Consider the following 13,045-nt stretch of genomic DNA (forward strand, 5'->3'; position numbering starts at 1 on the left):
TGCTATGCGGCTGCTACCTGCTAGCTATCTATTTTACGTTTGGTAGTGTATATATGTCCATGCCACTCTCTCTCTTTGTCACATCTTACCCTTCCCCCTCCCCATATCCTCAAGTCCATTCTCTAGTAGGTCTGTGTCTTTATTCCTGTCTTGCCACTAGGTTCTTCATGATCTTTTTTTTTTCCCTTAGATTCCATATATATGTGTTAGCATACTGTATTCGTTTTTCTCTTTCTGACTTACTTCACTCTGTATGACAGACTCTACCTCCATCCACCTCACTACAAATACCTCCATTTCGTTTCTTTTTATGGCTGAGTAATATTCCATTGTATATATGTGCCACATCTTCTTTATTCATTCATCCGATGATGGACACTTAGGTTGCTTCCATGTCCTGGCTATTGTAAATAGAGCTGCTATGAACATTTTGGTACATGACTCTTTTTGAGTTATGGTTTTCTCAGGATATATGCCCAGTAGTGGGATTGCTGGGTCGTATGGTAGTTCTATTTTTAGTTTTTTAAGGAACCTCCATACTGTTCTCCATAGTGGCGGTATCAATTTACATTCCCACCAACAGTGCAAGAGTGTTCCCTTTTCTCCACACCCTCTCCAGCATTTATTGTTTGTAGATTTTTTGATGATGGCCATTCTGACTGGTGTGAGGTGATACATCATTGTAGTTTTGATTTGCATTTCTCTAATGATTAATGATGTTGAGCATTCTTTCATGAGTTTGTTGGCAATCTGTATATATTCTTTGGAGAAATGTCTATTTAGGTCTTCTGCCCATTTTTGGATTGGGTTGTTTGTTTTTTTGATATTGAGCTGCATGAGCTGCTTGTAAATTTTGGAGATTAATCCTTTGTCAGTTGCTTCATTTGCAAATATTTTCTCCCATTCTGAGGGTTGTCTTTTTGTCTCGTTTATGGTTTCCTTTGCTGTGCAAAAGCCTTTTTAGTTTCATTAGGTCCCACTTGTTTATTTTTGTTTTTATTTCCATTTCTCTAGGAGGTGGGTCAAAAAGGATCTTGCTGTGATTTATGTCATAGAGTGTTCTGCCCATGTTTTCCTCTAAGGGTTTGATAGTGTCTAGCCTTACATTTAGGTCTTTAATCCATTTTGATTTTATTTTTGTGTATGGTGTTAGGGAGTGTTCTAATATCATTCTCTTACATGTAGCTGTCCAGTTTTCCCAGCACCACTTATTGAAGAGACTGTCTTTTCTCCATTGTATTTTCTTGCCTCCTTTATCAAAGATAAGGTGACCATATGTGTGTGGGTTTATCTCTGGGCTTTCTATCCTGTTCCATTGATCTATATTTCTGTTTTTGTGCCAGTACCATACTGTCTTGATTACTGTAGCTTTGTAGTATAGTCTGAAGTCCAGGAGACTGATTCCTGCAGCTCCATTTTTCTTTCTCAAGATTGCTTTGGCTATTCGGGGTCTTATGTGTTTCCATACGAATTGTGAAATTTTTTGTTCTAGTTCTGTGAAAAATGCCATTGGTAGTTTGATAGGGATTGCATTGAATCTGAAGATTGCTTTGGGTAGTATAATCATTTTCACAATGTTGATTCTTCCAATCCAAGAACATAGTATATCTCTCCATCTGTTTGTATCATCTTTAATTTCTTTCTTCAGTGTCTTATAGTTTTCTGCATACAGGTCTGTTGTCTCCTTAGGTAGGTTTATTCCTAGGTATTTTATACCTTTTGTTGCAATGGTAAATGGGAGTGTTTCCTTAATTTCTCTTTCAGATTTTTCATCATTAGTGTATAGGAATGCAAGAGATTTCTGTGCATTAATTTTGTATACTGCTACTCTACCAAATTCATTGATTAACTCTAGTAGTTTTCTGGTAGCATCTTAAGGATTCTCTATGTATAGTATCATGTCCTCTGCAAACAGTGACAGTTTTACTTCTTCTTTTCTGATTTGGATTCCTTTTATTTCTTTTTCTTCTCTGATTGCCATGACTAAAACTTCCAAAAGTTGAATAATGGTGGTGAGAGTGGGCAACCTTGTCTTTTTCCTGATCTTAGAGGAAATGGTTTCAGGTTTTTCACCATTGAGAACGATGTTGGCTGTGGGTTTGTCATATATGGCCTTTATTATGTTGAGGTAGGTTCCCTCTATGCCTGCTTTCTGGAGAGTTTTTCTCATAAATTGGTGTTGAATTCTGTCGAAAGTTTTTTCTGCATCTATTGAGATGATCATATGGTTTTTATCCTTCAGTTTGTCAATATGGTGGATCACATTGATTGATTTGCATATATTGAAGAATCCCTGCATTCCTGGGATAAACCCCACTTGATCATGGTGTATGATCCTTTTAATGTGCTGTTGGATTCTGTTTGCTAGTGTTTTGTTGAGGATTTTTGCATCTATGTTCATCAGAGATATTGGCCTGTAGTTTTCTTTTTTTGTGGCATCTTTGTCTGGTTTTGGTATCAGGGTGATTGTGGCCTCGTAGAATGAGTTTGGGAGTGTTCCTTCCTCTGCTATATTTTGGAAGAGTTTGAGAAGGATAGGTGTTAGCTCTTCTCTAAATGTTTGATACAATTCGCCTGTGAAGCCATCTGGTCCTGGGCTTTTGTTTGTTGGAAGATTTTTAATTACAGTTTCAATTTCAGTGCTTGTGATTCGTCTGTTTATATTTTCTATTTCATCCTGGTTCAGTCTCGGAAGGTTGTGCTTTTCTAAGCATTGGTCCATTTCTCCCAGGCTGTCCATTTTATTGGCATATAGTTGCTTGTAGTAATCTCTCACGATCCTTTGTATGCAGTGTCAGTGGCTACTTCTCCTTTTTCATTTCTAATTCTATTGATTTGCATCTTCTCCCTTTTTTTCTTGATGAGTCTGGCTAATGGTTTATCAATTTTGTTTATCTTCTCAAAGAACAAGCTTTTAGTTTTATTGATCTTTGCTATTGTTTCCTTCATTTTTGTCCCATTTATTTCTGATCTGATCTTTATGATTTCTTTCCTTCTGCTAATTTTGGGGTTTTTTTGTTCTCCTTTCTCTAATTGCTTTAAGTGTAAGCTTAGGTTGTTTATTTGAGATGTTTCTTGTTTCTTGAGGTAGGATTGTATTGCTATAAACTTCCCTCTTACAACTGCTTTTGCTGCATCCCATAGGTTTTGGGTCATCGTGTTTTCATTGTCATTTGTTTCTAGGTATTTTTTTATTTCCTCTTTGATTTCTTCAGTGATCTCTTGGTTATTTAGCAGTGTATTGTTTAGCCTCCATATGTTTGTATTTTTTACAGATTTTTTCCTGTAACTGATATCTAGTCTCATAGCATTGTCATCAGAAAAGATACTTGATACCATTTCAATTTTCTTAAATTTACCAAGGCTTGATTCGTGACCCAAGATATGACCTATCCTGGAGAATGTTCTATGAGCACTTGCGAAGAATGTGTATTCTGTTGTTTTTGGATGGAATGCCCTATAAATATCAATTAAGTCCATCTTGTTTAATGTGTCATTTAAAGCTGTGTTTCTTTATTTATTTTCATTTTGGATGATTTGTCCATTGGTGAAAGTGGGGTGTTAAAGTCCCCTACTATTATTGTGTTACTGTCAATTTCCCCTTTCATGGATGTTAACATTTGCCTTATGTATTGAGGTGCTCCTATGTTGGGTGCATAAATATTGACAACTGTTATATCTTCTTCTTGGATTGATCCCTTGATCATTATATAGTGTCCTTCTTTGTCTCTTGTAATAGTCTTTATTTTAAAGTCTATTTTGTCTGATATGAGAATTGCTACTCCAGCTATCTTTTGATTTCCATTTGCATGGAATATGTTTTTCCATCTCCTCACTTTCAGTCTGTATGTGTCCCTGGGTCTGAAGTGGGTCTCTTGTAGACAGCATATGTACAGGTCTTGTTTTTATATCCATTCAGCCATGTCTTTTGGTTGGAGCATTTAATCCATTTACATTTAAGGTAATTATCGATATGTATGCTCCTATTACCATTTTTAAAATTGTTTTGAGTTTGTTTTTTGTAGGTCTTTTCCTTCTCTTGTGTTTCCTGCCTAGAGAAGTTCCTTTAGCGTTTGTTGTCAAGCTGGTTTGGTGGTGCTGAATTCTCTTAAGTTTTGCTTATCTGTAAAGGTTTTAATTTCTCCATCGAATCTGAATGAGATCCTTGCCGGGTAGAGTAATCTTTGTTGTAGCTTTTTCCCTTTCATTACTTTAAATATGTCCTGCCACTCCCTTCTGGCTTGCAGAGTTTCTGCTGAAAAATCAGCTGTTAACCTTATGGAGATTCCCTTGTATGTTACTTGTTGCTTTTCCCTTGCTGCTTTTAATATTTTTTCTTTGTATTTAATTTTTGATAGTTTGATTAATATATGTCTCAGCTTGTTTCTCTTTGGGTTTATCCTGTATGGTACTCTCTGTGCTTCCTGGACTTGATTGACTATTTCCTTTCCCATGTTAGGGAGGTTTTCAACTATAATCTCTTCAAATATTTTCTCAGACCCTTTCTTTTTCTCTTCTTCTTCTGGGACCCCTATAATTCGAATGTTGGTGCATTTAATGTTGTCCCAGAGGTCTCTGAAACTGTCCTCAATTCTTTTCATTCTTTTTTCTTTATTCTGCTCCCTGGCAGTTATTTCCACCATTTTATCTTCCAGCTCACTTATCCATTCTTCTGCCTCAGTTATCCTGTTATTGATTCCTTCTAGAGTATTTTTACTTTCAGTAATTGTGCTGTTCATCACTGTTTGTTTGCTCTTTAGTTCTTCTAGATCCTTGTTAAATGTTTCTTGTATTTTCTCCATTCTGTTTCCGAGATTTTGGATCATCTTTACTATAAGTATTGTGAATTCTTTTTGAGGTAGGTTGCCTATTTCATCTTCATTTATTTGGTCTTGTAGGTTTTTACCTTGCTCCTTTGTCTGTAACGTATTTTTTTGTCGTTTCTTTTTTTTTTTTTTTGATGGGTGGTGCTGTATTCCTGTCTTACTGATGTTTGGCCTGAGACATCCAGCACTGGAGTTTGCAAGAATTTAGATAGAGCTGGGTCTTGGTGCTGAGATGAGGACCTCTGGGAGGCCTCACTCCAATTGATATTCCCTGGGGTCTGAGGTTCTCTGTTAGTCCAGCAGTTTGGACTTGGAACTCCCACCACAGGAGCTCAGGCCCGACCTCTGGCCTGGGAACCAATATCCCGTAAGCTTTGTGGTGCAGTTAAAAAAAAAAAAAGGTAGAAAGAAAGAAAAAAGGAGCAGTACAATATCAAAGAATAAAAAACAAATAAAATTAGAAAGATAAAAAATAGATTAGGAAAAATAAAGCTATAATTGAAACAACTGCAACAAGGTAAAATAAAACCACAGCAGAAAAAAGAAAAAAAAAAAGGTGGGGGGGGGTGGCAACAAGCCGAAAGGAGAGATCACTAACAAAGTATAAAGAATAAAATAAAATTAGAAAAATAAAAGATTTATTAGGAAAAATAAAAATATAAAAGAATCAACAACAATGAATCAACAAGGAACCCCAATCTAAAAGAGGAAAAAAGAAAAGGAAAAAAACAAATAGCTTTGGCTATGCGGGCAGAGTTTAGGTGAGGTGGAACTTAGGCAGGGGCAGGGTTTAGGGTGGGGCAGGACCTAGGCGGGTGCAGGGGTGACGTTTGAGCGTGGGGTGGGGCCTATGCGGGGCAACTTTCAAGCATGGGGCAGGGCCTCTGCTTAGGACCTGCGCAGAAGGGGAGAGGCAGCAAGTGGAAAGGAGGGCCTCTGGAGTGTGGGATTCCGGAGCCTGTCGGTAGGGCCCTGAGTGAGGGTGTGTGGGTGGGGTTTAGGCCCAGTTCGTTGGAGGGGGTGCCTGAGTGTAGAGGTAGAACCCTGGGTGGGCATGTAGGCACAGGGCTTGGGCTCTGTGCTGCAGGAGGGAGGTTCTGAGGGCAGAGCCGAAAAGGCTTATCAGTGCCTAAGTGGACAGGGAAAGCACTGGCCCCATTCCCTTCTGTTCCTTTGCGCCCCTAAACCGCTATCTCCCCCAGGGTCTCCCCCGCCATTTCTGCTGGACCCCCAACTGTGGATGGGTCCCACTGGGTGTAGGAACTCCTTCCCTCCCTCAGCCCCCCCTCAGAGGTGCCGGCCCAGATGTCCAGCCTTTACTTTTGCTCACCCTTCCCTCCCTCCCACTCCCTCAGGACCCACGCTGCTGGAGGGGCCCTCAGTGGGCAGAGGATCAGGCCCAGGATCTCAGCAGGTTCCTGGGGGACCCAAGTGAGCAAGGGAAATGTGGCCACGCTCCCTTTTGATCCTCTGCCCTCCCAGTGGTTCCCCAATTTCCCCCTTCGGGCGTGGGATCCCTTCCCCTCCCCCAGCCTCCCCTCAGGGGTGCCAATCCCGTCCCGCCTACACATCTCCTCCCCCTTCACTCCCCTCACGCCCCATGTCCTACCCAGTCACTGGGGTTTCCTCCTGTCCCCTTAGGTGTCCGTGGTCCCCCACCGGTGCCTGGTAGGTGCCCTAGATGTGAGGAGATGCAAATTCAGTATCCTCCTAGTATGCCATTTTGACTCCGCCCTCTACTCTGTACTCTTTATGATGTCCTTTGGTGAGCAACAGTACCTGATCTTAATGGAATCAAATTTATTAATCGTTTCCTTCTTAGCTAAGCACTTTGTGTCCTGTTTAAGAAATTTTTGCCCTACCCCAAGGTCATGAAGATATTCTCCCCTGTTTTCTTCTAAATCTTTATTGTTTCACCTTTTGCATTTAGATCTGCAATCCACCTGGGAATGATTCTTGGGTATGGTGTGAGGTGTGGTCAAGTCTGATTTTTTAGGTAGGTATATTCCATCGACTCAATACCATCTACTGAAAGGACTATCTTTTTTTTTTTTTTTTTCTGCTCTACAGTGCTACCTTTGTCATTAATTCAGTGTCCATGTATGTGTAGAACTGTTCCTGGACTCTAGTCTTCTCCATTTATCCATCTTTTTACCCAGACCACACAGTCTTAATTACTTAGTTTTATAGTAAGTGTTCATATCTGTTTGTGTAGGTCCTCTCACTTTGTCTCCTTCAGGAACTGTAGATGAGACTATGGAGCAAGAGGAAGTCTTCTATACTGTTAGAGAATGTAAACTGGTACATGCACTTTGAAAAACAGTTTGGCAATACATGCTGAAGATTCATATATGTTATGACCTTGCAATTCCATTCCTATGTATATACCCAACAGAAATGTATGCAGAAGTTCACTAAGAAAGTATGTACAAGAATATTCTTAGAAACATTATTTATGAGAACAAAAATCTGCAAATAACCCAAATGTCCATCAACAGTTGAATGGATGAATGCATTGTGGTATAGTCATCTACATAGCCATACAAATGAATGGATCCAGGGTGTGACTGTGTCCTTCTACAACTATAGCTCCTGTCAGGTGGCTCCTCCATCCCCCAGCTCTTGATGGGCTCTTGTAAGACATCTCCTCTTGTCTTCAGGGCTCCTGTAAGACATCTCCTCTCGTCTTCAGGGCTCCTGTAAGACATCTCCTCTTGTCTTCAGGGCTCCTGTAAGACATCTCCTCTTGTCTTCAGGGCTCCTGTAAGACATCTCCTCTTGTCTTCAGGGCTCCTGTAAGACATCTCCTCTTGTCTTCAGGCTTTGGAGGCGTAACAGCTTCTCACTGTTGTGAGTCTGTAAGTACAGTAATCCTGCCCACATGTCTGTATCTAGCTCCTTCATTACATCTTTTTATTAAATCATATATGATGAATTATTTTTCTTGCCAGGACACTGGACAACTACATACACACACAAACTTTTCATGTGGATGCATAAATGTGATCATATCATGTATGCAACTGTTAAAAGTTTTATACAATTAAACTGTTCTAATACAATCTCTATTTTATTTCTTTTTTTTTTTTTTTTTTAGATTATCAGATTCTAGAACTAAGAGAGACTTAAAAACTCAACCTAGCCAATCCCAACTTTGGGCAGATAAACTGTTTTCACCATGTAACATATGTGTCACTGTGACCCAGAGAGGTTAAAACCCTTACTTCAGGTCACACAGCTGTATTGGTGGCTATGTGAAGACTTGAACCCAGGCCCCTGATACTGAGCCAGTGAAATACCATTCCTCTTACACAATGGTTCTTAAACTTGGCTGCACTTTGGATCACCTGGGAGCTTTAAAGAATATTCATGCCTGGGTCTCGCCTCCAGAGAACTTAATATAATTGGCTGGGGTGTGACTGGGGTATAGGAAGTTTAAATATATATATTTTTTGTTATAAAATAAAACACCATTACAGAACACCACACAAATAAAACGTGTGGCTTAATGAATTATTTTAAGGTGAACACTATCCAGACAAAAAAAAGTAGAACTTTGCCAGGCATTCCAGAAGCTCCTTCCATGTACCCCATCCCAATCACACATTCCTTCCTCCCATAAGTAACCACTATCCTGACTTTTATAGTATCAGTTCACTGAGTTTTCCTTTTTTATAATTTTATCACCCAAATGTGCATTCCTAGATACCACAGTTTACTCTTGCCCATTTAAAAAAACATATTCAAAAAAAAAAAAAAAGAAAAAAGGAATTCCCTGGTGGTCCAGGGTTAGGACTTGTCACTTTCACTGCCCAGGGCCCGGGTTCAATCCCTGGTTGGAAAACTAAGATCCTGCAAGCCACGTGGCGTGGCCAAAAAAAAGAAAAAAAAATTTTATATAATGTTAAGTATCTTTTAATCTGTAGGTTCCTCTTCGATCTTTTCTTTTGCTTTCAGGCCTTTTGATCTGTAGAGTCTCCCCGGGTCTGGAGTTTGTTACTTGAATACTCTTGGTGCAGTTCAGTGTGTTCCTCTGTCCTCTGAATTTCCTACAGATAGACAGCTGGTCGAGAGGATGCAGAGATACAGGTTTGATATCTTTGACAAAACTATAAGTATTATATGGCAATACTATAGGAGGCACATGGTGTCTGGTTGGCATTTTCTGTGATTTTTAGCAGATGCATAATGCCTATATCTATTATTCACTGGGGGAGGCTTGCCAAATGTTGATATTCTGATGCTATAATGTCGTTTCATTTTTTATTGGAATACTCCTATAAAAACACACTTTCCCTCATCCACTCTTTTGTTATACAGTAGTAAAATTCATATAGAAAAGGTAGGATAATTGTTATATTTATTCCTTTTATTTTTTTATTTTTAATTTATTTTTTAATGATATTCTTGTCTGCTTACATTCTTTTTATGTATGTATGTATGTATGTATGGCTGTGTTGGGTCTTCATTTCTGTGCAAGGGCTTTCTCTAGTTGTGGCAAGCGGAGGCCACTCCTCATCGCGGTGCGGGGGCCACTCTTCATCGCGGTGCGCGGGCCTCCCACTATCGCGACCTCTCGTTGCCGAGCACAGGCTCCAGACGCGCAGGCTCAGTAATTGTGGCTCACGGGCCCAGTTGCTCTGCGGCATGTGGGATCCTCCCAGACCAGGGCTCGAACCCGCGTCCCCTGCACTGGCACGCAGACTCTCAACCACTGCGCCACCAGGGAAGCCCTATTCCTTTTATTTACCAGTTTCAAGATAATAAATCGGTTCCCTATTATTCTCTGAAGGTGACCAATTCTTGTTTTTAAAAGTATCATTATGAACTTGTAGATTTAGACATATTTGATGAATTTCAATCCATTGCAATTATTATCATTATTGAAGCTCAAATAGTCTTATGGCCAGTGAGAACCTCCTCAAATTGGCTCTTGAGTCCTTTTGACATAATCCTAATAGTCTTCAGTAGCTTCCTTGCAATCTGGCATTACAAGATGCTCCAGGTTCATCTTATACATTTACTTGCCCCAGACTTGAGATGAGATATTTCTTCAGAAGTCCTGATTTGTTTTTTTTTTTTCCTCCCACCTCACGGCTTCTGGGATCTTACTTACCCAACCAGGGATTGAACCCAGGCCACAGCAGTGAAAGCACCGCGTCTTAACTACTGGACCGTCAGGGAACTCCCCAGAAGTCATTTTTTTTAGTGAGAAATGGTATTTCAAGACTAGAGTTTAGATACTAAGGGATGCTCCTTGTTACATAGTTGCTTATTATCTTTAGGCTTTTTCAGCAGACAGAGCTAAATAATTCATGAATTCATATTAATATTTATAATTCCAATGAAAGACTATAGAACTTGTTTAACCTCTTCTCTATTATGATAGCCTTCTTTCTTTTATGCTGAGAATCCTGGTTCTCAAGGATATAGGGGATGACAAATTACTCATTATTTTTATCCCATATTACACATATGACTGTCAGAATAACAATTCTACTACTACCACCAATATAATTGCTGAAAACACTTAAAATTTGCATAATCCTTCTCTGTTCTCTCTCACCATTAAAAAAAAGAGTTGTTCTACCAGGACAACTGGATCCCACATTCAAAAGAATGAAATTGAACCTCTTTATGCCATAGAAAAAAATTAACATGGATCAAAGATAAAAATGTAAGAGCTAAAATGGTAAAACAAACTCAAAAGATAACATAGGTGCAAATCTTTATGACCTTGGATTAGTCAACAGTTTCTTAGATATGACATCAAGAGAACAAGCAAGAAAAAATAGGTAAACTGACATCATTAAAACTAAAAACTTTTGGGAACTTCCCTGATTGCACAGTGGTTAAGAATCTGCCTGCCAGTGCAGGGGTCACAGGTTCAAGCCCTGGTCTGGGAGTATTCCACATGCCGCGGAGCAACTAAGCCCGTGAGCCACAACTACGGAGCCTGCACTCTAGAGCCTGTGAGCCACAACTACTGAGCCCTTGCACCACAACTACTGAAGCCCGCACACCTAGAGCCCATGCTCTGCAACAAGAGAAGCCACCTCAATGAGAAGCCTGCGCACCACAACGAAGAGTAGCCCCCGCTTACCACAACTAGAGAAAGCCCACGTGCAGCAATGAATACCCAACGCAGCCAAAATTAAGTAAATAAATACATTTATATTAAAAAAAACTAAAAACTTTTGTACTTCAAAGGATGCCATCCAGAAAGTGAAAAGACAACCTACAGAATGGGAGAAAATATTTGCAAATCATGTATCTGATAAGGGACTTGTAGTTAGAATTTATAAAGAACTATTACAATCCAATAATGAAAAGGACAAATAATCCAATTTAAAAATAAGCATTGGATATGAATAGACATTTCTCCAAGGAAGATGTACAAATGGACAATAAGAACATGAATAAATGTTCAGCATCATTAACCACTGGAGAAATGTAAATGAGAACCACAACGAGACATCACTACACACCTACTGGGATGGCTATTATCCGAAAAGATGAGAAGTCAGCATCCTTATACATTGCTGATGGAAATATAAAATGGTGTAAACTGCTTTGAAAAATAGTCTGGCAGTTCCTCAAAAAGTTAAACATAGAGTTGCCATATGACCCAGCAATTCCATTCCTAGGAATCTACCTAAGAGAAATGAGAACACACAAAAAAGTGTGCACACAAAAACTTGTATAGTTGACCCTTGAACAACTGCTGGGGTTGGGGTGCCGAACCCCCAGCAGCAGAAAATCCATATATAACATCATAATCTGTCCTCCGGACCTGCGGCTCCAGAGGATTCAACCATCTGGGGATTCAACCAACTGCAGATCAAGTAATACTACGTAGTATTTATTGAAAAAAAATCCACATATAAGCGGACCCGAGGACAGTTCAAAGAGTTCAAACCTGTGTTGTTCAAGAGTGAACTGTACAATCTGACTACAAAGTAGTCAGTCACAAAGGATCACATGATGTATGATTCCATTTATATGAAATGTCCAGAGCAGACAAACCTACAGAGTCAGAAAGCACATTAGTAGTTACCTGGGGCTAGGGGGTTTGGCTGGGAGGTTTAGGAAATAACAGTCAAGAGGTATGGGATTTCTTTTGGGGATAATGAAAATGTTCTAAATTTGATTGTGGTGATGGTTGCACAACTCTGTAAATATGTTAAAAGCCATTAAATTGTATACTTTAAATGGATGAACTGTAGAGCATATGAATTATAACTCAATAAAGCTGTTTTTAAAAATTAAAAATAAAGAAGACACTGACATATTTACATTGTCAGAGTACATATTCATTATATATGATACTCTATCTTTTAACTCTCATTTATTCATAGTTCTACAGGTAATTATATATTGAGTGCCTAACATCTGCCCTTATATCAGTGACTCTCTAGTTATTTTGGTGGTCTGAAGCTCTTTCTCTGATAGATTTTTCCAGGAAGGGCTCATAAGAATAATATTCCCTGGTCTTCACATGTTAATAATAGTTTCTCTATGTCCTTTATATCTGAAAGTAATTTGGGGGGGATATAAAACCCTTGTTTCACCTTTTCTTTCCTTGAGTATCTTATGTTACTCCTTTTCTCTCTCTCTCTTTTTTTTTCCTGGTGTAAAGCATTGTTAAAAAATTCTGGGGCTTCCCTGGTGGCGCAGTGGTTGAGAATGTGCCTGCCAATGCAGGGGACACGGGTTCGAGCCCCGGTCTGGGAAGATCCCACATGCCGCGGAGCAACTAGGCCCGTGAGCCACAACTACTGAGCCTGCGTGTCTGGAGCCTGTGCTCCGCAACAAGAGAGGCTGCGATAGTGAGAGGCCCGCACACCGCAATGAGGAGTGGCCCCCGCTTGCCACAACTAGAGAAAGCCATCGCACAGAAACGAAGACCCAACACAGCCATAAATTAATTAATTAAAAAAAAATTTTATTTCTAAAAAAATTCTGATGATAATCTAATTTCCTTTTCCTTAAAAATCACATGCTCTTTTTTCTAGACATTGAGACTTTCTCTTTTTCTTTAAAGTCCAATAATTTAAATAATGTGTGGTACTGTTTCCTCTGGGTCAATAACCTCAACTGCGTGGTATGCTCTTTTGCATGTGCAGTTTCAAATCTTTTCTATATTCAGGAAAGAGTTGTTGTTGTTGTTATTTGTTTTATTTTTTAATTTATAAGTTGTAGCACTTGTTCTATGTCCT

This window comes from Eschrichtius robustus, chromosome 15 (genome assembly GCF_028021215.1).
Source record: "Eschrichtius robustus isolate mEscRob2 chromosome 15, mEscRob2.pri, whole genome shotgun sequence".
NCBI classification, from domain to species: Eukaryota; Metazoa; Chordata; class Mammalia; order Artiodactyla; family Eschrichtiidae; genus Eschrichtius; species Eschrichtius robustus.